Source organism: Epinephelus moara, chromosome 8 (assembly GCF_006386435.1).
Source record: "Epinephelus moara isolate mb chromosome 8, YSFRI_EMoa_1.0, whole genome shotgun sequence".
Lineage (NCBI taxonomy): Eukaryota > Metazoa > Chordata > Actinopteri > Perciformes > Serranidae > Epinephelus > Epinephelus moara.
The window spans coordinates 21,928,243-21,951,059 of NC_065513.1; the positions used below are offsets into that span (position 1 = coordinate 21,928,243).

Here is a 22,817-nt window from a genome sequence, read left to right on the forward strand (position 1 = left end):
TGTCCTTGGCTGCATTTTGTGTGTGTATTTGTGTGTGCGCTTGTTCATATGTGCCGACAATTTATATGTGTGTGCTCAGCAGTTGGTGGTCATATATCAGAGTTGTGCTTCTCTAACTCCCTCCTGGGACAGAAAGACGGATGTCCCCCCTCTACACGTACCACTGCTACATGTAGCGCTCATTAAGCCCCTTTGCTGTGGTAAGTCAGTGTTTCTCCAACTCACATCTGTGTGCACAACACATACACACCTGCACATGTGAACACACACACACATACAGTACATCATAAAAAGACAGTTTTTCTAAAATAAGCTTTGGAGTCATAGTTTAAAAAATTTCATATTTCAAGCATTACATTCACCCTAAATGAACCTGACTTGAACCGTCACCCAAAGCTGCTGGAATTTCCGAGGAGCAGTCTCAAGACTTTTTACATTGCAGTGCCATAATGTGGATAGGCAATAAAATCCAATAGATGGCTGCTGCATAGCTCTTAAGAGAAAACTTTATTGCAAGTGTCCTTGATTAGATTCACAGTTGGGAAATTGAATCTGAAGGGTAATATTCTCAGGAGGGAACGGGACAAAAACAGCAGCCAGCGAGCTGTGAGGGTGAGAGACAAAGCGTTAAGCCTGTCAAATCCCACGGAAAAATGGATTTGTCTTTCTAACCTTTAAAAAGAGAAAGCCCCCCAAAAAGCCTAAAGAGTGGGCTCTTACATCAGGAAACTGATGAGGGGAGGAAATTACATTAAGAGCTTTAATGTAACACCCACAAGCTCGGTGTGAAGGTTTGCACCATTAACATTGTAGCTGTTTTCTTTTTGCTTCATTCATGAGATAATGAATCACATATTTCTCAGGTGAACTCTCACAAATACACCTGCTGACAGCATCAGCTCATCAACAGAATATTTTTACTCACAAAATAGGATACAAAGAAAGCTGATGGCTGTTCTAAAGAGACTACAGTTATCTGCATATTAATGTTAGCAGCATGTATTGTAACGGAGAAGGACAAAAGACGGCAGCAATCTGCCATGCACCACAGATGTCATGTCATAAAAGGGAGACAGACAGGGACAAGAAGGGGGGTATTATGACCAACTGATGTGCATTATTTTGCTGAGGAAAAGCTGGTTTAGTTGACATTAAGAGCTTGAGATAAAATTCTTCCCTCATCCATATTTCTCTCTCTCTCTTTTTCCCTTCTGTGGTTGCTGACTTAGCCCTTAGAGAGACTCCTCCTTGAGGCCAGCCCTGGCTTGGTTTCAGTGGGGCTAGAGTCCTACTGCTGATGGTAAAGGTTTGTGGTTGTGTGTGTGTGTATGCATGCCTGCATACGACATGTGCATACAAATGCACTGTAGCGCTACAGGATTGCTTTCTAAAGCATACGCACATATTTTTAAAGACTGCTTTATCAATCTGGAATCAAGTAAAGTGTGAGAGGAGGAGGATGTCAATATGAAGATCTTAGCCATTTCTCAGGCCAGTCCACCACTCATTTCGACTGTTTAATTAGACGGGACAACTGTGTCAGCCTTTGAAACAAGTTAGAGTTTCAAAGGCCAAAAGCCTCGCTCTCAAGCAAAAAAAAGAAAAGAAAATATAAATGCATTATTACTATTGCATCTAATTCAGTTTTTTTTTGTTGTTGTAATTTTTAAATAGATCTTTCCTGATGTGCATATCTGTGGCCAAAGTGTTTGTACTAATTAGCCTACTGTACAAGACAATATGACTTAAGATAACTTTGAAATCAAAAGCAACATAGATTGGTACGGGATTTACATGGTTGGAACAGTCAAAAGACACAGGAAGTATAAACATGCCCAACACATTACAGCATGATTATTTTCCTTGTTGATTTATCTGTTTAATATTTGGGTTGATCATTTAATGAATTTATTTGTCACTATGGTTGGGCCAGTGTAAAACATTTCAAACTGGTTTGATATTAAGCCAAACACCTAATCAGCTGCTCCACAATTGGACACAATGACACTGTGTCCAAACGGCAAAAGAGCAACTTACTATTGCGCTGCATTGTGTTACATAGCTTTAAGCTCCTACACCTGACTGGACCAGCAAAATCAGAAATTGACCCAACTCTTATTTGTCACATGTAGTCATATAAGGTACAATTCCAGTGAAATGTAATCCCACCAGTTCATTCCATCTGTGCATTAAAGAGTGTCTAAATGGGAATAGTAAGAAATACATGTGTATGATGATGGGGCAGTCTTAGGCAGGGTCATCCTTGTGGCCTGAGGGTAAAAGCTCCTACAAAGTCTCTCAGTGCTGGCCTCATGTATCCAGTACCTTCTTCCAAACCTCAATAAGGGAGAAAAGGCCATTATCTGGGTGGTTTGCATCCTTAATGATTCTCCTAGCCTTATTCTTGCTGCGCCTTTAGGCAGGGTAGAGCAGCATCTCTAGTATGTTCAGCTGAACAAACCCCTCATTGCCAAGCCATGTGGTCCTGTTTGGTGCTGTATCCATAACAGGATGTGATGTACCCTGTAGGGACACTCTCAATGGTGCAGGAGCAGAAATTCCTTAGTATCTGAGGGGGGTACCAGCAGGTAAAACACTCTCTGCTTTACTTTTCTCACCTGGACCTGTTAACATTAAGGGGAGCATAATTCCTTCCCTTCTTCTTCCCAAAGTCTACTTTCAGCTCCTTGGTCTTATAGACATTCAGGAGTACGTAATTGTCCTGACACCAGCGGGTCAGGTCCTCTACTTCCTTCAGGTAGACCTTTTCATTGTTATTTGTGATCAGGTCCACCACAGTTGTGTTGTCAGTCATTTTGATGATGGTGTTGAAGTCGAAAGTGTGTACACAGTTGTGTGTATCGACAGTACAACGGGGGGCTCAAAACGCAGCCTTGGGGTGCTCCGGTGTTAAGGATAACGGTGAAAGAAGTGTATCTGCCCACCCTCAACATCTGGATTTTGCCTATCAAGAAGTCAAGGATCCGTATGCACAGAGAGGTGTCACACAGCTCCTTGAGTTATGTGACCAGCCTGGAGGGAACTAAGGTGTTCAACACTGAACTGCAGTCCATGAACAGAAGTCTCCCATAAGTCTCTGTCTTGTCCAGGTGAGATGTGGTGTGGAGGACATAGGCTATGTTACTAATTACTTAGTCTAATAAATGTCCATCTAAACCATAATTTCCGGATCCCAAGGTGACACATTTGAACAGCTTTTTTTGTTTGACATACAACTTAAAGCCCAAAAGGTATTTATATGCATAATTTGTATAAATGTATAATTTTAAGAGGAAAATGGTGGTCCTACTTATAGCTCTCCTCTATCTGTCCCAAAACATAGGACGTTTACACATGTATTCATCTGTATCGCTTTCTTTTACACACACACACACAGCCCTGCAGTCCTTTTACACTTCCATCTGTCCGCAGTATTGACACACAGCACTGAGACACCTTAATCAGTAATGTACACACACGCGCACAGCTGTTGAAAAGCCTTTTTCAGTGCGTTCATGAAGAGGGCACGTTGAGTTGCTCACTGCAGCTCTTCCCTGATTCTGTAGTCAGCACTAATAGCACGTGGCTTAAACCTACACCCATGTGCACGCTAGGACAGGAGCAAAGATATACACACACACACACACACACACACACACACACACACACACACACACCCTTGGACACACCTTTACGTACACCCTTGCATTAATGCAGCTTTGCACATGCCTGCACAAATGACCTGCACATGCACAAAGAGGTCCATGTAAAGAGATGTTCACTCGCTCATACAGTACTCAGTCCTACACAGAAGGCGAGGCGAATGCATCTAAAAATAGCCCCCTATTGGCACCCCCACTGTCATCATTATTCCTTTCATCGTCCCTATCAGCAGTGTGGGGATCATTCAGTTGGTGGACAGTCAAGCCGCTTTCATGGAGCTTTCCTCTCCTCCCCATCGACACCAGCATCACCATACCCTCCTCATACCCTCTTTTCAATTCTTGTCCTCTGTCTCTCCTCTTATATTTCCATATTCCATCCCTTGGTCTCTTCCCCTCTCTTCTTCCTCCTCTTCTTCCTCTCTCTATGCCTGCTTAGTGGGAAGTACTTATGAGTGACACCCACCACAATGTGGAGAGGAAGAGATGAAGGAGGACAGGAAAGCACATCCCAGAGGAGAACCTTTATCTTAGCAGAATAGGCCCATTGATGAAGATGTAATGACATCAACCAAAACTAACAACACATGAAACAAGTCAGAAAGAGGAAATGAAAAAAGTGGAGAGATGAGATGATGAAATAACACAGAGAAGAACAAAAGAAGTGAATAAGGTAAAGGTGAGATGGAGGAGAATTTCCACAGTGCTCAACTTTTACACACTGGAGTTGAAACCTCTGCAGTAGATATAAAACACAGCTAGTTTTCATTTTATGTGCAAAGAAAAGGGGCTCCTATTGGAGAAAGCTGCCTAATCAGGTAATGTCTGCATCACTCCAGTATGAGATCTCTAAATCCTATTAACAGCAGCCTGAGGAAGGCTGCAACTAACAGTAATTTCCATTACTGACATTTTGCTTGTTTGTGGATTGTGAAAACTGTCCTATACTATCATGTAATGTAGGACTAAATAGTCATTTGACTAATGTATGGCTTGTTGGGATACACATAGACATACACTCACAGTACAGTAATATTAAGACATGATTCATGGTGCCGGCTCTGGATGTGAATGGGCTCTAAAAGTAGGTTAATAAACCTAATGTTGAAAAATGATCTGACAAAAACCTAATTGGCTGACAGTGGTCTTTTGAAGAAGTTTACTTCCACATAAATGAAGAGCATCCATTTTGTGCTGTCAGAGCAACAGTCTGGAGGGTCTGAGGGTAAGTCTGGCTGGATGAAATGTTCTGGCAAACTGTGCGTCACACAGTTTGTGAACACGGTCTTGTTCTGACATCTTGATTCTTTTATCTCTGTAGTGTCCATGTGTGCTTCTTGAGATCTTGCCTATACACCTGCACGAATAGCACGTCCTTGAGGAAAAACAGCAGGTGGACTTTAAAATAAAGGTTTAATGCCTTCAATAAACCCTCAAGATCCCTATTGTTGGGGGAATCATCAGTTGGAGATCCTTCAGTTGACTGAGATTGCTTCAAGTTGAGCAGGGATTTTTTTTAAGTTTGCTTGTCAGTGTGCTGTGCAGTGTATTTCTGGGAATGTTTTGGTCCCAAGATATTGCTGCAGAGCGAGCACTCTTGACTTTCATGGTACTCTTTTGTACAGGGTGCTGCAGACACGCAAGCAGCAGCACAGAGGAGGAGAGACTCTGCACCATAAGGCTCGGAGATAACATTATACTCTCTCTTCTGCTGAGAAGGGGTGAATTCATAGCTCACAGCAACTTTATGCAACACAGTCTCTGGCTTTTGTTTGATATCTAGTGTTGGCAAAAAATGTTGTTGCAAATTTCCGATCCATCCTTAGTGCAGTTAACTTGTTTACTGTAGTACGTGAATGCCACTGTCAAACTGAACATCCCGCTGAACCCTGTTAAAACTTGATATGGAAGAAAAGGAATACTCGTATTGAACAACCAAATCTGATTTGAGTCACATACAGCCCTAGTTCAGACCAATCACCTGTATGATGATCACAGTTGCTGCCCTTTGTGGTACATTACAGACTGTGAGTTGGGGTAAAACCTCACAAACTCTCAGCCCCCACCGCCACTCAACATCTAAATTAACTTTCCTAGCCCATTATTCGTGCACGAAGAGGCACATACAATAGGAACTCCCTACCGCTGCACACCTGTGGCCTGAGAAAAACACACTTCTATTCTCACAAAGCATGTATTGACCCCCCCCCCCCCCCCCAAATGAGACACATACCAACCACAGAGAAGTCCCTGACCCTAAGCAAAGCCCTCCGAAACAGGAAGAGAGCACTCGAGTCTGGATTTGATGGGTGAGAGTGGCTCAAGGGGGTTGTCAAAGCTGAGAACATATAAAGAAGCACACATGGGGAGGCTGGGGGGTCAGTTCAAGGACTAAAAAGAGAGAAAAGCAGACGAGAGGTACAGAAATGTGAGCATCTTGAAAACTGGAGAGCTGGATAGAAATAGAGAAAAGAAGTACAAAAGAAAGAGGAGAGGAGGGAGCGGAAAGGTTTGGATGTGATGAGAGCTTACATTGTAACTGAAGCTGTACACGATGAGAGGGGTCAAGAGGGAGAGAAAAAAGCGTAAAGTGAAAAGGTGATACACTGTTGGCCCTACTGAGGGAACATGTTTGTACTGGGAGGCACAATGTGTGGGAAAAGACTTTGGAAAAATTGAGAATACATTATCATCAGTGAGAGGTGGGCTACTGAGAACAAATATTTTGGATCAAAGTAAGAAGAGCCGACAAATCAACAATTTGTTCAGTAATTTGAAGCGACGGAGGGCAGGGCACGCTCTGAGAAAAAGCACAGACACATCTAAGAGAGAGAACAAAAACATCACTTATGTGCAATAATCAAAGCGAGGGTGTCCCATGAAAGGAAGACACAGAATACAGTCACATTACTCCAGAAGCTGTATTCACAACAAATGACACATGAAATGATATGAAAGTTAAATTCTGCAATAGCGTGGTTCAATCAAGGACATCCTATTGAGTAAAAATGTTTACTACACTATTCTTACCTGAAAGGCCGAGGGCACACGCTCTGCTTCAGGAGTGCTGAATGTATACAACGGCCTCAAAAATTACCCTATCAGCATGTAAAAAATAAAGTCTATAACCAGAAGCAATGCCTCAAAATAGTTCCAACCTTAGACAGCACATTGGCTGCCATTTTGAATAAATGGAGCATAAAAAAGGGATGAACAGCCAAGGAAGTGCCAAGCTGGATACTCACCACCTTACGCCCTCCTCAATCTGCTCCCAACACACATACCTTTCCCCCTTCCCTCTGTGCTTCTGTCTTTCTCATATTCAAATGCCTTCTCCGCCATGCTTGGTCTTATTAATCTCTGTCAAACTTGTCCTTCTCCCAGTGATGCCGGACATGTGTTCTCGCACTGGTTCTGTTCAGCTTTGACACAGGTGTCCTTTGTGTTTCAATAGCCATGTGGTCTATGTGATGTAGAGGGCATGTTCACAAAAAAGGCTCTGCAAATGTTACCCACAACCTTTAAAGAGCATATACAAAATATGTAAAGGGCGTGAAGGATAAGTCTGCTGATATTCTGTATTTGTCAACAAATCCCATGAAAGGACCAAAACAACAATGAACTGACCCTGAGTATTGCCAGTGCAGCCAAAGCCTGATATCCTTCTGTGCCGACACTGTTCCAAAAACTTGAAAACACATCAGTAAGCCACACCGCTGCACAGGGTGGCACGTTCCTTTGCTGTAACAAACATAAACCTTCAGCCACTAGAGCACCAATGTGTACTAATCCAAGCTGAAGATAGTCTCCAACCAATACACTATTTATTCCTGTTTGAGTGATGTTTACTAAAAACTGGAATCAACAATGCCCAGCTGTTTTAAGAAATTATTATCATTCATTTTAATATCTATAATCATTATTTTTGACAGTGGCGTTCATGTAATATAGTAAACAAGCCAAGTTTGCCCTCTGAGCTAACGTATGCTAACTATGCTAATGATGGATTGAAATTTGCAACATATTTTGCCGACACTAGATATGAAACAAAAGCCAGAGACTATACTGTATTCAGCTGCTGTGAGCTGTAAATTCACCACTTCTAACATTATCTCGAAGGCATTTATTCTTCTTTTGTCCCAGGGAAACACAGAAATCTACACTATAAAAAATAGCTAAACAGTTTTAATGTCATTCAGTTCTTGATTACACTACCTTTGAATGAGCACAATTTCAATAATACACATTTATGAAACAACATTTAACATAACCTTCTTTCACATGAAAAACATCTTTGAAAAATTAAGAAAAAAACCTTTTTACTGCATATGATACATCATAATTCCCTCTCTAATATCTATTTCATAGTGCTGTGAAAACATTAACAAATTTCTACTTCAAACAGCTGGATTTATTCAAGTTTCTCACCAAAAGCTACCTTTTATATGGAAGACATCATGAGAACGTTATAATCTACCGTCGCCCAATACTCATTTTTACTGGACAGAGTTTGAACGCTTCACAATGTAAATCAATGCAACCGCCATGAGCTGTTCGTTGTAGTCACTGGCTGCTTAAAGGTAGCGATAACTAGCTCTCCTCCTGCCGATATCAACACAGATTTTTTTTCCCATGTTCTTTCTCTCCACATACATTCTTCTCAGTAGTGTAGTGGTAGTTGAGAACGAAACCAGAACGCTTTTGTTGTTTTTACATGATAACGATACAGCTTGTTTCGCAGTTCAAATGACGTGGACTCCCCCAAGAATCTCTCCCCCAGAGAGCAGGTTAACGAGCTGGGGAGCGGGGGCAGGAACCCAGAAAATGAGGCCTCTCTATCATTTAGTAGACTTTGCTATGTAGTGATGTTGTTGTGCCCTTATGTAATATTTAAAAAATAATAGATAGATATATAGCCTTTATTTAATAATAATGGTAATAGTGTTAGTAATTCCCTCATTTGAGATGCCCCCAATGTATGACAGCGCCCTTACCAATCCCCTATACTACCTATGCCCAGAGCTGGCAATGCTAACCGGGCAAAGCCTCTTTTCCTACAGGCAGCTGCCTCCGTTTCACTTAGCCTCACCCTGGTTCTGGGTCTGCAGCTGCCTGTGCCCGTCACAGACATCTTCACCAAGCGCAATGACATAGTGTATTGATTTTACCCCAGAGAGTAGCATGAAAGCGAGGAGCGCTGACTCTGCAACTACTTCTAGAGACCCCAAAAAATGACTGCTTGACTTGAGGAATCTTAGTCGACTGAAGGATCCCTGCCTGATGATTGAAATCTTCAAATTTCAGGGGGGAGCCCTACGTAAAACAGTTGTCATGCAAACAGGAACAGTTCAAGAGCATAGCTGTGATTTTGTGTTTTTTCTCCATGTGGAGGTGTGATGAACTGAACAGTGTCCAGAGAAACAACTTGTGAGCAGGTAGTGTGGTCATTCAGACTCCATCTACATGTTTCAGTCTTCATGATTTTCTCATGATGCGGTAACATTTCCATTTGGTAGCCTGTTAAACTGTTGCTGTGATCTATCAAACCTGTATCAGTGAACAGCTGAACCATTTAGAGAGATGTGACCTTTCACATGAATAAAGCAGTCTTCGTGAGGGTATATGACCATTCTCACTGGTTGCAGTCCAACAATAGCCTGGCCATAATGCGGTATGTTGGAGCAGTACTGCAACACACACAGTGAAATATGACACTGTTCTCACATCATACAAGGATGATACAATATGTGTGGTTTTGTACTGTGAGGAAAATATCGATATACAGAGTGTATTTCTGTAACATACTACTTAAGAAAGAAGGCCTGCAAATCTTCCACCTCCTCTTCTGTATTTGAAACTTACGTAAGTCTACACTGAAAATGTGCAACATCGACACAGGACTGTAGGAGTGAACTCCCTCTCTTTTGATAAACTGCAGCAAAATGCAGCAGCGGTGCCGTTTATGGAGCTACATATACACACGCATCATCATAAATATCACCTTAAGAAATCCAATTTATGCAGAGTATCGATACAACAGTTGGTTCGGTCACGAAAGTAAATCACTTCTGCAGGTCATAAATGCCTGTGTGCATCTTAAGAGCTGGAGGACGGAGCTCACCTCTCCTGCCATTAAATCATTCATGACCCTGCAGTGCTGTGGACCACACAGTGCCAGACCTGCCTCCGCCAATCTGTGTCTCCACTCTGACAGTAAGCACACACACCACTACACTTTTAAGCCCTGCACTAAAATCAGCATCCGCAGACAGCAATTACAAATGCTCATTCAAGCAGGCACACACACTCACAGATACTCAGACAGTCGGTATTTATTTGTGTCCCCTTGCTCCTGCTCAATACACCTGTATCCTCGGCTACCCTCAGTGGCTGTATCAATCTATAAAACATGTCTAAATCTCTTCCTCACTCTGATGGTCTCTTTCTCTGCACAGTACTCCCCACACCATCGATCAGCCTCGTGTCCATATTCATGAGCTCTGCAGAGGGTCTCACTGGACACCAATCTTTGGACGAGGGGGTTCCCTAAGACATCGTCCTCCCTCTCCTGTCAGGTTGTCCTCTCATGACCAAAGTGTTTCTGCACTTATGAAGAGCAATTGAACCTCTGAACCCCTCTCTATAGACTATCTGCTTTATGACTTTATTGATTTTTTTAAGGGGACTTTCACTGTAAGTTTTCCTTAAAGGGTGCACTGGTTTCTACACCTCTACCCTCTCAATAAGGAAGATTTCTCCAAATTTCTCACAATTTCTCCCAACACTCGTCCTCCGGGTCTTTTAAAAGCAGGCTTTGGGTACATCCCATCTCAGTTGTTAAATAAGCCAACCCTAAATCTCTACTAACCTTCCTATTCAAGGTTCTAGAGCGTGCAGCTTTCATGCATGTCTCAGACGTCATCTCTTCAAAGTAATCTACTAGATCCAAACCAGTCTGGTTTCAAGAGCTGTCCTTACACTGAAAGTGCACTGCTGTCAGTGATGGAAACCCTGCAGTCAGTGAAAGGTGTCTTCAGTCTGCCAAGTCTTCAGTTCTCATCTTGTCAGCAGCCTTTCACACAGTGAACCACCCAAAACTCCTATCAACATGATCAGAAGTATGCATCACTGGTAAATTACAACTCAGGTTTAAGTCCTACCTTACAGAGCGATCATTCAAAGCAGCATTGCAAGGAGAGGAGCCCAAGCACTATTCTCTTCCCACTGGGATACCGCAAGGATCTTTACTTGGTCCCCTACTCTTTCCAGTATGCACCACCTCTCTTGGTCTGATTATGCACTTACAATTTTTCTTTCTCACACTGATCATACCTAGGTCTATTGTTACCTCCCATCAGACAACCTGATTGCCTCACTACAGATCTCAGCCTGCCTCAGTGATATTTCAAAATATGTTTGACTAACCTCCTGGAGATCCCAGCCAGTCCTTCTGTTTAACACTTTAGTATCTAGCTTAGCCCCACCTCACTTTTACCAACAAAGTCTGCCAACATATGAGCATCGTGAATGATGACAAATTAATGCTCACTGAGCATGTTGCATCCTTTACTTGTCGGTGTCGCTTTGCAGTATATAACATCAAAAAGATCAGATCCTACTGCCATACTGCGGCATGGCTGATTATTCAGCCAAAGACAACCTTTTCATTACTCTCCACTGGCTTCCTGTTGCAGCTCATATTGGTATCAAATGAATGACAACAAGTCCATTCCATTGGTATCTCAATGGAGGAGTAAGTGAACTAGATGCAGTCAGCAGAGTTTAATACTTGAAGACCTACAGTATCTGTGCGCTTACTTATATGTTCCCTCTCTAGCTCTTTCTAAAAAAAATGAATAAAACAAAACAGTATGCTAGGCTCTTATGTTACTTCATGCCCCTGTAAGCCTTGTGGTGCTTGTTTCAGGAGATACACGGAACTGAGCTTGAGGCACTTATTTTCAAAGACTTCTCCTTGATCTAACGTGGTTTGGACTGTACCTCATTTATACGTCACTTTGGACAAGAGCATCTGCATAATGAATAAATGTAAATGTACTGAGTGAGACCCTTGTTGCTGAGTTCCACATAATATATTGTGCTTACGCTGCCATTTATAGAGGCCACCAATGTTACCTATGCAGAGAAGATGGAGCCATGTGTTGGGTTTATGAGGAAGGAGCAGAGAGACGGCGATGCTTTATTGGCAGTGAAACAGATGTTTCCCACATGACAAATAAATCAGACAGCCTGGATCATCTGTTGCACCATTATCTCTCCACCCACACTGATTTAGGATTAAGGATAACAGTTACCTAACGATAAGATGAGTACAATCAATAGCATTATATATATATACCGTTTCATTGAGGTTTTTGGAAAATGATACGAACCTTTAACCTCTTCACCCTTGAATTTCATCTCTCTGTCTATCAAGCCCATGACTGAACAAGTGCCGAAATCCTTAATGAATAATTGATGACTCTGCGTAACAGTATTGCAGAACAGTGTTGAATTGCTGCACTGGATCAGAGGGAGAGGTGGGTGTGAACACAGCTTGTATGTGTGCATGCTTGACTGGTATCTGGGGCAATGTGTGACTCTGTATGTGTCGGATAAAGACGGAGTCTGTGTGTGTGTCGAGTAAACACAACCTGACCGGTTCCATGTGAAGGCAATGCAGTGCCAGGTCCTTCACACCTCCGTTCCTCCCTCCCCTGACACTCTTCAGGACATGGCCGTGTCTTATGGATGATTTTTGGACCAACTGTCAGCTTACTGACTGCATCAAGCTGTGTTGTCAATCTGCTCCAATGCTGACCAAGTCAGAGTGAAGCTGATTGTAAATGAGATCTGAACGTTTTCCAACCAGCAGAGGGAGCTAAGACCAGCTCATCCTTCATCTGTCCTCTGCTATCAATCCATCTTTAAAAAACAAAATGCATTAAACCTGATATTGTACATGACATCTTTCCGACACAATTTCAGGCAATCCAGAGCACACGTCTTGTCCCTCAGAGGACATATCTGTTGTTAACACCACATTCATCTCCATATACCTACCCTATCCGACCATTGTTCTCACATTCATCCCTGCTGCAATTTCTGGCTATGCAGCTTTTGTTTGTTTGTTTGTTTGTTTTTTTCCATTTCTCATTAATCTTCCTATTGAGGGAAACAGATGTCTGGATGACAGTGCTGAGCCATACTCTGGGTGAAAACACAATATGCATGCTTACTCTCACAGCCACACAGAAAACACCTAACCTAAAATATCTGTTTCACACCTAATTTAATTTGTGTCCACATCAGCTCCAGTTTGCATTTTTAGGTGAAGAGGGCAGTGATGCCACATAAATCAAATGTCAAGTGCAAGAGACACAGTATGTGCTTTCAAAAAAATAAAATCTTCAACTTCTCGGAGAAGAGAACAACTCAACTGTTAAAAATGTGATGCTGGTTGATGTACAGTATTTGACAAATTTAACAGTAAACAGGGATTCCTTGTCTGGACTCATATCAGTGGTTCCTGACTCGTACAGCCATGGGGTCCACATTTCTCCTTGGTCATTAATTCAAGGTTCACACAGTTTAATATTTTCAGCGCCATACTTGCATTTGGCCACATCATTGAGCTAGTTTGTTGTCTCAGTGAAGTGGCTGTCTGTTAGTCACTTGATCAAAAGCATGAGTCGGTACCTCAAAATAAAAGCTCTGTGCCGGAAAGTAATTGTACTTCAAACTAAAGTGTGTTTTTTACAAACCTGACATGTTGGTGAATCACTTGCGGTCCATTAAGACTGGACCTGTGACTCACTTTTGGACCGTGACCCACCAGTTGGGACCCACTGCCTTACATCATTGTGTTTGCAAAACTTTAGAGAAGTAATGGCTATAAAGAGAAAGATTATAATTAGGAGAACAGGCTCCTTGATGCGTCAGCAGGACACTCAAAATGACAAACACAACCATGCCCAGCCTTATTTTAAAATGAAAACTGCTGAAGCCAAATAGAGAGGATTTTCAACAGAATGGCTGGCTGGAAACATGAGCCAGATTTTCACACTCAAGCACACTCCTCTGCTCAGTAGCAAGATATTCTGAGCACATTACATAACAACAGGGGCTGAAGTTCAAGGATACTACAAGTGTGTAAAAACAGGCATGTGAAATGTAAAAAATAAACCCAATAACAATAAAATCTACAATTAAACAACATTTACAAAGCATTTCAGACATACCAAAATTAGATGTAAATATACATATAAAGTTTACACAGGACACTGCAAAGTAAACATAAAATTGGTGTAGTGGACTCAGTGTAGAGAAGCCTTTAACACTATTATATTAAACACACAATATCTCACATTTTAATTATGACCAGGTTATTAAGATGAAGATTATTCACAGACTTGAATATGGACAAAGCCAGCATGAGGGATGACAGAAGGGGGTGGAATTATATAAAAAGAAAAGAGTGAGTAAGTGTTGAAGTGGATTCAGTTTCATCGACTCAGCAGGAAGCAAGAATGCCAAAGTGACTAGAATGGAGTGACAGTGGGGGATGTGGGGGTAAGAGAGCTGATGAATGATGGAAAAACAGCAAGTTGTTCAAGGAAGTTGCTTTACAATGACCTTCAGCCTCCGACCAAGGACACACAACAAGAGATGGAATAAACAAGAGGGGGATGTGGACGGTGGTGTCATTTTAAATTGTGTGAGTTATTGCACTGGGGAAAAATATGGTTGAGCTGAGGCCAAAATACAAAATGTAAGTGGTGTCATTTATTCTCTGGGATGCAGAAAGAGGATTGAGACTGAGCATTTTACATTAAAAGGTCTAAGACTCCAACAAAAAGTTTTTTTTAAATTATCGATTAATATCCACATTATTTTCTTCATTGTTGCAAATATTAATAGCAAGTTACCAGAGACAAAGTGTTGTCTTCACAAACAGATGTTCAGTTTACTATCGTAGCAGAATAAAAATCACCAAATACTCACATTTGAGACACTGGGAATTATTGCCATTTTTCCTTTAAAAAAACCCATCTATTATCAAAACTGTTGATTATCTGTCTACTGACAAATGGATGAATCATTTCAGCTCTAAACAAAACTGCTCTTGTGTCTGCTGTTCTTTTTTTAATGCATGCTGACAAATTATGTGTGAGCACAAACAGTGAAGATCTCACAGTCCTTAAAACCAAAGTTTACTAAGATATGTTCTATGGATCTGGACTTAAATCATTACTTATATGACTACAACAACCTTAAGGTCCAAAATCTTGTAAACATTTAGAAGTGCAGAATAGGGGGATAAGAATTTTTGACTGCGTTAAAAGCACTCACAATAAGTCCAGTAGTACCCAAAGAGAGTGCTGGGCAACCAACATAAAGAGACTCTGCAAAAAGCAGGCTGCATATGCACCAACCTGAAAAAACACAACAAGATCTTAATCAATCATTGGCGTATTTCTTATTAGAAGATATGTCATTTCAAATTGCTGAAAGGCCTAGCTTATTAAGATTGTTCTTCACTAAAATGCTGAGTAAAAATGATGATGTTCAGTAAAAATAAAAGATGTGTGTCCTCTCTGTGAGGCAATAAAAATATCTGGTTTCTAACAAGGTATAGGATAAAGTGATTTCAGTATGTTCTGGCATTATTTTAAGAGTTTTGAGCATCAGGATAATATCATGAATCACAATCATTTTGAATAATCATGACATGAAATTTTCATATTGTCCTATATCTAGTGCATTTAAGTTATCTACTGTAAATCTGTCACTCATTTTCTTTGAATAAGGAGGAAAAGGACACAGGCTAAATATTGATCCAGCAGTTATTTTAGTCACAAAGAACAACCTAGACAAATACGGTCATACAAAGAGGAAACCACAATGGCTACACACATACACGCACACACACTTGCGTCACATGCAGAAGCGTTCCAGCAGTGTGTAGGCAATTAAAGGTCTCTGCCTAAGGGGGTGCTGAGGCCAAAGTCACCGTGCTCTATGCTCTGACAAACATTTTCTCCATTACCAGCAGACTAACTGTCCTGCACCGCCTTGAGCTCCGTTATATATTTTCTCTCATTTAGACTCTGCATGGAGGCAGCGGGGGGAAATGGGTGAAAAGGAGAGTGACCACAGGAGCAAGGGAAAGGGGTGGAGGGAGTGCTACTGTATGATTGGACTGGAGGAGCAGAAAGGAGACGAGGACGTGGTGCATGTAGTTGAATGCAAAGTAGTCTCCAGCCATCAATAAAAACATGTCAGATTATCTTTTTGAAGCTGTCAGTCTCTGCATGTACCTCTGAACAAACTGGGTTGGAAAAGAGAAAACAAACGAGGAAGCAGTGCTCAACTGTTGTGACCCGATCCATATGGTTATGATGGATTTTCGGTCATTGAACAGGAAATGAAATATGGATGCGTGTAATACTGTTGGTGTAGGCTGCAGTTAAAGGACAGCATTTCTGAGGAGGATGTGTGTAGTAGTAGTGGCACAGAGAGGGATTGTGTAGGAGTATTTGACAGGAGGAGAAAATGAGAGAATAAATCAGATGATGTCAGTGTTCATATAGTGATTGGAAAGTCCTCTGTGTAAGCACTAGGTGGCGACATCCAGCTTTCTCACAGAGCACCCGACACTGTGCTGACTAAGGGCTGGCTGATAGTGGATGTACGTGTGCCAGGTCTACATACATGTGTGCTTACATGTGATCGTGTGCGAGGTGCGGTTGACCTTGTACTGTAAAGCTGCTGCATACACACAGATTCTCCTTCATCCTGAGCTGATACCGCAACAGTCCCCGAGGACCGACCCCCCTCCTCTTCGATCCAAACTGATTTAATATGGCGGGGAAAAATGCAGCTCAAACATTATCTGAACAAATGTCTGTTTGCTAAATCAAAGCTTTTACAAATGTATGTGGTGGAAGTTGATTATTCCATATCTACCTACACAGCAATCCCATTTTCTTTTCTTTTCTTTTCTTTTCTTTTCCCTGCCTACTGAAAACATTAGGCTGCCGTAACAGTAAAAATGACTGATGCTCCATCCCCCCCTCCTGCCTCTCTCTGTTGCTCACTTAATCTCTCTTGTTTCTCTCTCTAAATGTGAGATCCATAGCTTAGTGCAAACTCGGAGGCTGTGAGAGGAGAGAGGGAGGTGTTAAGAATCGAAAGCATGGTCTTGCAGTGTTGCAATGTGCCGCCAGTAACTGCGGCAGAAACAGGGAGAGAGGGAGGGAGTTGTAGTCTATATTGAAGCAGGAGAATTGATTATGGGAGGGATGGAGGAATGTATTGTGGGAGGGAGGGAGGGAGGGAGGGAGGGAGGGAGAAAGGGAAGGGGGTGGGCACATGGCTCTGCATCTGCTCGAGAAAAATCTCTAGGGTCAGCCAATTAGAGGCTGGGTGACACCACTATCCTCCCTGCTAGCTAGTAAATCCTGCGCCACAAGACAACCCACGTGCCTCTGCTCAATGAACGTGTGAGGTTGTACAGAGACACACAAAAAAGCAAGATGACACACACACACACACACACACACACACACACACACAGAAAAAATGTTAAGCACTCAGTGAAATTGGCAGTAGTTAAACACCAGAGAGTTAAGTGTTTACGCGCTTTAATGGCAGATGTGTCTGAAAGATTGAGCATTAATTTATGTCATTCAATCAGCCCTGGAATGACTGACATACATCAAGATTAGAGAGGGCTCATGTCCCAGCTGACAAGACCAACAAGTCTTCCAACCCATATGGCCACATAGGTCATATGTTCCTACCCTCTAATACGACACACAGGGTCATTTACTTAGCACCACAACTGGTGGACGACAGAATAACTAGTATCTGCTAACAGTGGCAGTCTTAAAGGGACAGTTCAGGATTTTTGAAGTGAGGCTGTATGAGGTACTTATCTATTCCCTGTTTGCAGAAACAGATGGGACTAGCACCCCAGAAGCTCAGCAATATATTGAATTGAACCCCCATTCAGTGCTGTGAATGGAGGTTGACACAAAAACGTATTTTAGCCTCCTAAAAAGCAGCCCACTTAAAAAAATCAATATCAGTTTAAGTGGAACGCCACACTGAGGATATTTTCACCAATTTTCCTTGTTGACAGACAGCCCTTTTTTTTGTCTCTACATTTTCTCAACCGTAAAACTTCTGCCGCCACTGCCGCGTGCTGTATTGCTTTGCAGGTCCACTGTTTGGGTCAGACTGTCAGTGGGTTATGGAAGACACAACAAATACTAGAAAGTAAAACTAAGTGATTATGTCAGTAACAAGTTCACAGTTAAACTGTGAACTGTAAATGCATGCTCACGGACCTAGAGAGCTACTGCTGCCATGAGTTGGACTTGTTTGCAACACAACTACAGGATCTTTCTGAATGAAGGGATTCCAGCGCTTTACATACAGTCTACAAAGTCAGCATTACCAACCATCCAGAGTTCCCTGCTTTACTGAACGGCGGTGTCTTGCAGACCTTCTTCAGTTATCTCAAGATAAATTGGAAAAAACTTTCCAGACCAGAAGAGCCTAATGATTATTTGTCAACGTAAATTTTTGGCTCTCAATACTATTGTGTAAAGACCAAACCAACCAAAGTGCCACTGGCTATGTTTATCTTATCAACGCATTTGTGTTAGCCATGTGTAGAGGGAAACTAAGCTGGAATCACAAACTCTATAGCCACTAGTGTACTGTGATAACCGTAGCCTAACCTAGTATTTCATATTTTATATCCGCATATATAACTGTATGTACGACTTGTGTGATGGGAAATTACAGTACATTCAGCAAGCATCTCTCTCACTTATTTGGCCATGGTTTTACATAATCCTCTGAAGAGAAATGTTCACACAAAATTGTCTCAGGCTGCAGGTAGCGTATTAATGTAATGTCAATCAAGGTAATAGGGTGAAATGTATGTGATGACCGGGACTTTTCTTTGTTTAGACAGCCCGGAAAAACACAAGCGCACACTATCTTTGAAATACTGGTATTTACAAAAGTAAAGGTTTTTTTAAATCTGATTTTGCAACAGCATTTTCCGACCCAAAAACAGTTGACCTATGGAGTCATACAGTGCACAGCAGCGGCAACACAGAAGACATTATTTTACGGTTGAGAAAATGTAGTGCCAAAAAAGAAAAGGACTGTCTGGCAGTGAGTAAAAGCGATGAAAATATCCTCAATGTAGCATCCACTTAGAGTCATAGTGAATTTTTTTGGTGTGCCTTTTGTTTTGGGTGGCTAAAATACGTTTTGGTGTCACCCCCCCATTCACAGCAATGTATTGCTGAGCTTCTGGGGTGCGAGTCCTGTCTGTTTCTGCAAACAGGGAGCACACCAACTATCATCTACTGAACCCTAACTGACTATAGATATGTACCTCATACAGCTCCACTTCAAAAATCCTAAATGTTGTGAAACCGTTGTAGTTGTACCAAAACTACGTGGTTAGGTTTACAAAAAGGATCATATTTTGGCTTAAATTAAGTATGTTTGTTGCCAACGTAACATAACATGATATATCTCATGTGACTGTTACATTTGTTTCACACTTGACACAAACATCAGTCTCCTGGATAAAAGTCCTGTATTTGTTTGACCCATCCACCTCCTCATCCTCAAATCCCTATGCAGAGAAAGAGATCTGTCAAACTCTGAGCTTAGTAACTGTGGTAATTCTACGAAATGGAGCCTGATATCAGATGTGAGAGATGCAGGGTGTCCTTGAGAGTAATTTTAAAAAAGGTGCCACTGTTCATGTAGCATTTTAACATCATCAAATCGTTCCCACATTCCCACCGTTTGAGAACTGAGTGTAATTAGTGAAAACAAATGTCAGCCTTGCAAAAAATATTTACTGTGCCTCCACACTGAATTCTGCAGTGTGAAACTTTTAAAGAATTTTTAGTTACAGACTTGGCAAAGAAGCAACACAATATTTCAGCCAAGCTAATTAATTAACTAGTGCTACTACACATGTAGCACCTTCAGCACAGGCATGGATGAATGAATGGAGGTCCTGTTATGTTCTGTGTCTCTACATGTTATTGGCCATCCTCCTGGAGAGCAGAGCACCACTGTGTTTGCTGGGTGGGATGAGGAAGAGGATCAAATCAAAGTGACACCACCTCTGCCTTGGGGGGATTCAGATGAAGGGGTTGACAAATGGCTAAGCTTTTAATAACAGGTCCATGACGCTACGACACTATGATGACACTTGACACAAGGATTAGATGACTCAAGAAATCTGCACTCCACTAAGTAAGATTTGTCATCAGGGAGCACAGAGTGATACTCCAAGGCACCAAGGCCAAAGTCCTGGTCTTGAAATGTCATCATCTGTTACCCAAAAGGACTGCTATAGTCATAAAAACTAAACCTGGATCCCTTCCTTCAGAAGCCCTACTAAGCTGCTGTAACATATATATACTGTATTTCAAGATGCCACTTTGGATTATGCAGGTTTAATTCAGTCAGGAAATTCAGACTCCAATCATGAACTCAATCTTCTCCTTCCCATCGCATTAAATGAATCAGACGTTCTCTATTGTCCGCACTCAGACAACTGGAACTGAGAATTACAGCCGGGAAGCTGCGCTGCTGTAATGACCTACTGTACTGCTGGGTTTTGAATCTAATTATTCCCCTTCCCTCCGGTAGACAGAAAAGAAGGAATCATCATATCAATCAGGTAAATAAGACACCCGTCATTCAATACAGAGGAAAAGGGCGCAGAGTCACCCTGGGGTCACCCATACTCCTCTGATATTTCGATCCTTTTTGCTTTCACTCTCCTCTTCTATGGCTCTACCCCTGGGCTATATTCCTTCAGTCTGAGCGTTCGTCTTCACACCAAACACTCGCACACAATCACTAACACATAAGGTGCCTCCCACACACATACAAATGTAGTCCCTCACTGGCATGTTCGCCTTGAACACAGAAATACATGCAAAACTTGCAACAATACATGTTCTAAAATGTAGACCTCCATATTTTACCATCTGAGATGCCAAAACTGAGTCTACAACTGTGCTAGCAGCTCAGTGACTCACAACAGTGCTTTGAGCTGAATGACACATCAGCATGCTCTCAATGACAACACTATCATGCTGATGCTAACCACGTGTAATCTTTAACATGTTTACCATCTTAGTTCAGTGTCTAAACATGCTAACATTTGCTAATTACTGAACGTTAAGTGCAGGGGAGGTGGATGTATCATCCGTATGTGGTGGATGGATCATCCCTATGTTTCCAGGGTTCTATATTTCCCGGGTTCTATGTTCCCCACTTAACCATGCAAAAAAGCTTCTGTGTTCCCCGCTTACACAAAAAGGGTTCTATGTTGCCCGCTTGGTTGAGCGGGCAACATAGAACCCTGGAAACATAGAACCTTTTTTATGCAAGCGGGGAACATAGAACCTTTTTTGCAGGGTTAAGTGGGGAACATAGAACCCGGAAAACATAGAACCCTGGAAACATAGATACGCTCCCAAAATCTCCCCATACGCAATCAACTCACTATCTCTGCTTTGACCAGCCAGAGTCAGGGACAGGTGAGGATTATAAATTACAACATCCCAAGATAAGGGTGCTCCAATTGATCAGCCACCGACCGTTATCAGACAATATTTGTTCACAGTGTTGGGCAGTAACGTGTTACAGTAATAACATTACTTTTTCAAGTAACGAGTAGTGTAACTATTTACTAATGAAATTTCAGTAATAATATTATGGTTACTCCAAAACCAAAGAACTTGTTACAGCGTTACTTTTGTTTTCACATCACCACTGACTTGAAATGCAACATCACATCAGCGGACTCATTTTAGTTATCGTCACAAAGCAGCTAGCTAGTTGAAAACGCTGAACTTAGCATGGAAGTATTCCCATCACTTTGATTTTGTCAAGAGGAAAGATGACAAAAACACTTTCACTGCATGTAGTCGGACTAAAACTCTTTCCACAGCAAAAACCTTCTGTCTGAAACACATCGGCTACTACAACTGACATAAAGCTCCAGGAAATACACCCCACCAAAGGTGAGCCCTCTGCGGCTGCGGAGGTTGGCTGTAATCCTGCACTGGTTAAACACCCAAAACTGAATTTTACTTGTGCACAGCTGCAGCTACAAAGAAGTGATGAAGCATGTGGATGGATATGTGGTGGATGAAATGTTGTCCGTGAGCGACTCTCCATCTTTCAGGCAGAGCTTTGGGGAAATACCCATCAGAGGCAACAGAAAACCCCCAGGTAAAAAAGAAGCTATCTAGCCTTAGCTACACTTACCGGTGATTACCCTGACACTCACTCAAAGGCACACATCTGAATTTTGGGGAGATACGCAATTACCAATTTAATGGGGAGGAACAGAAAAGTAGTGTAACGAATTACTGTTGGCAGGGAGTAATAAGTAAAGTCATTTTATTATCTTTGAAAAGAGTAACGAGCAACGAAGTGATATTACATTTTCAGAGTAACAAGCCCAACACTGTTTGCTCTAAAGAGTCGCAATGCCGATCAGGTGACGCAGAACTCGCTTAAACATTTCTCTACGAGCCGCTGAAATAGCCTCGCTGGTCTGGCGGCTCTGACAAACTGTAGCTCACACTGAACACTCACTGTAACATTGTAACTGCTGGTATTGGTACTAGTAGTTACTGTTAGATGAGAAGTCAGAGGAACATTCATTTCTGCAGATTCTCTATATGTATGCAGAATCTTTATGTGTCGGGAAAAGATTTTTGTATCTGTAAGTGTTCTGGTTTCCAGTCCGGGTAGTATTGACCAATCATGTTTGAAGAGCAGGTAAAGAGTCCTTGTAGGGGGGCAGAACACATTCGCCGAAATTAACCCATCAGCTATGCTTCAATGACAAGCTAGCTTTATATTAGCTTTTTAAAAAAATCCATCTGCATTCATATGCAGATATCTGCGTATAGAGATTAGCTGAAACCTCTGGTGCATGGAAGAGGAAGTCCTGGCTCAGATATCTGCTGGCTACACCGGATCTCCTGAAATATTGTCCCTCACCCCTCAGACCAATAGCTGATCAGCTCTGAGACCGGGGGATGATTGATGTCAGTAAGATACATCCTGTGGGGACCATGA

General features: G+C 41.9%; 1 long non-coding RNA gene across 1 annotated transcript in view; it reads right to left on the minus strand.

Moving 5' to 3' along the window:
* Window positions 1-22,817, minus strand: part of LOC126393797 (uncharacterized) — a 69,550-nt gene that overhangs the window by 15,965 nt on the left and 30,768 nt on the right. The gene's annotated exons all lie outside the window — the stretch shown is intronic.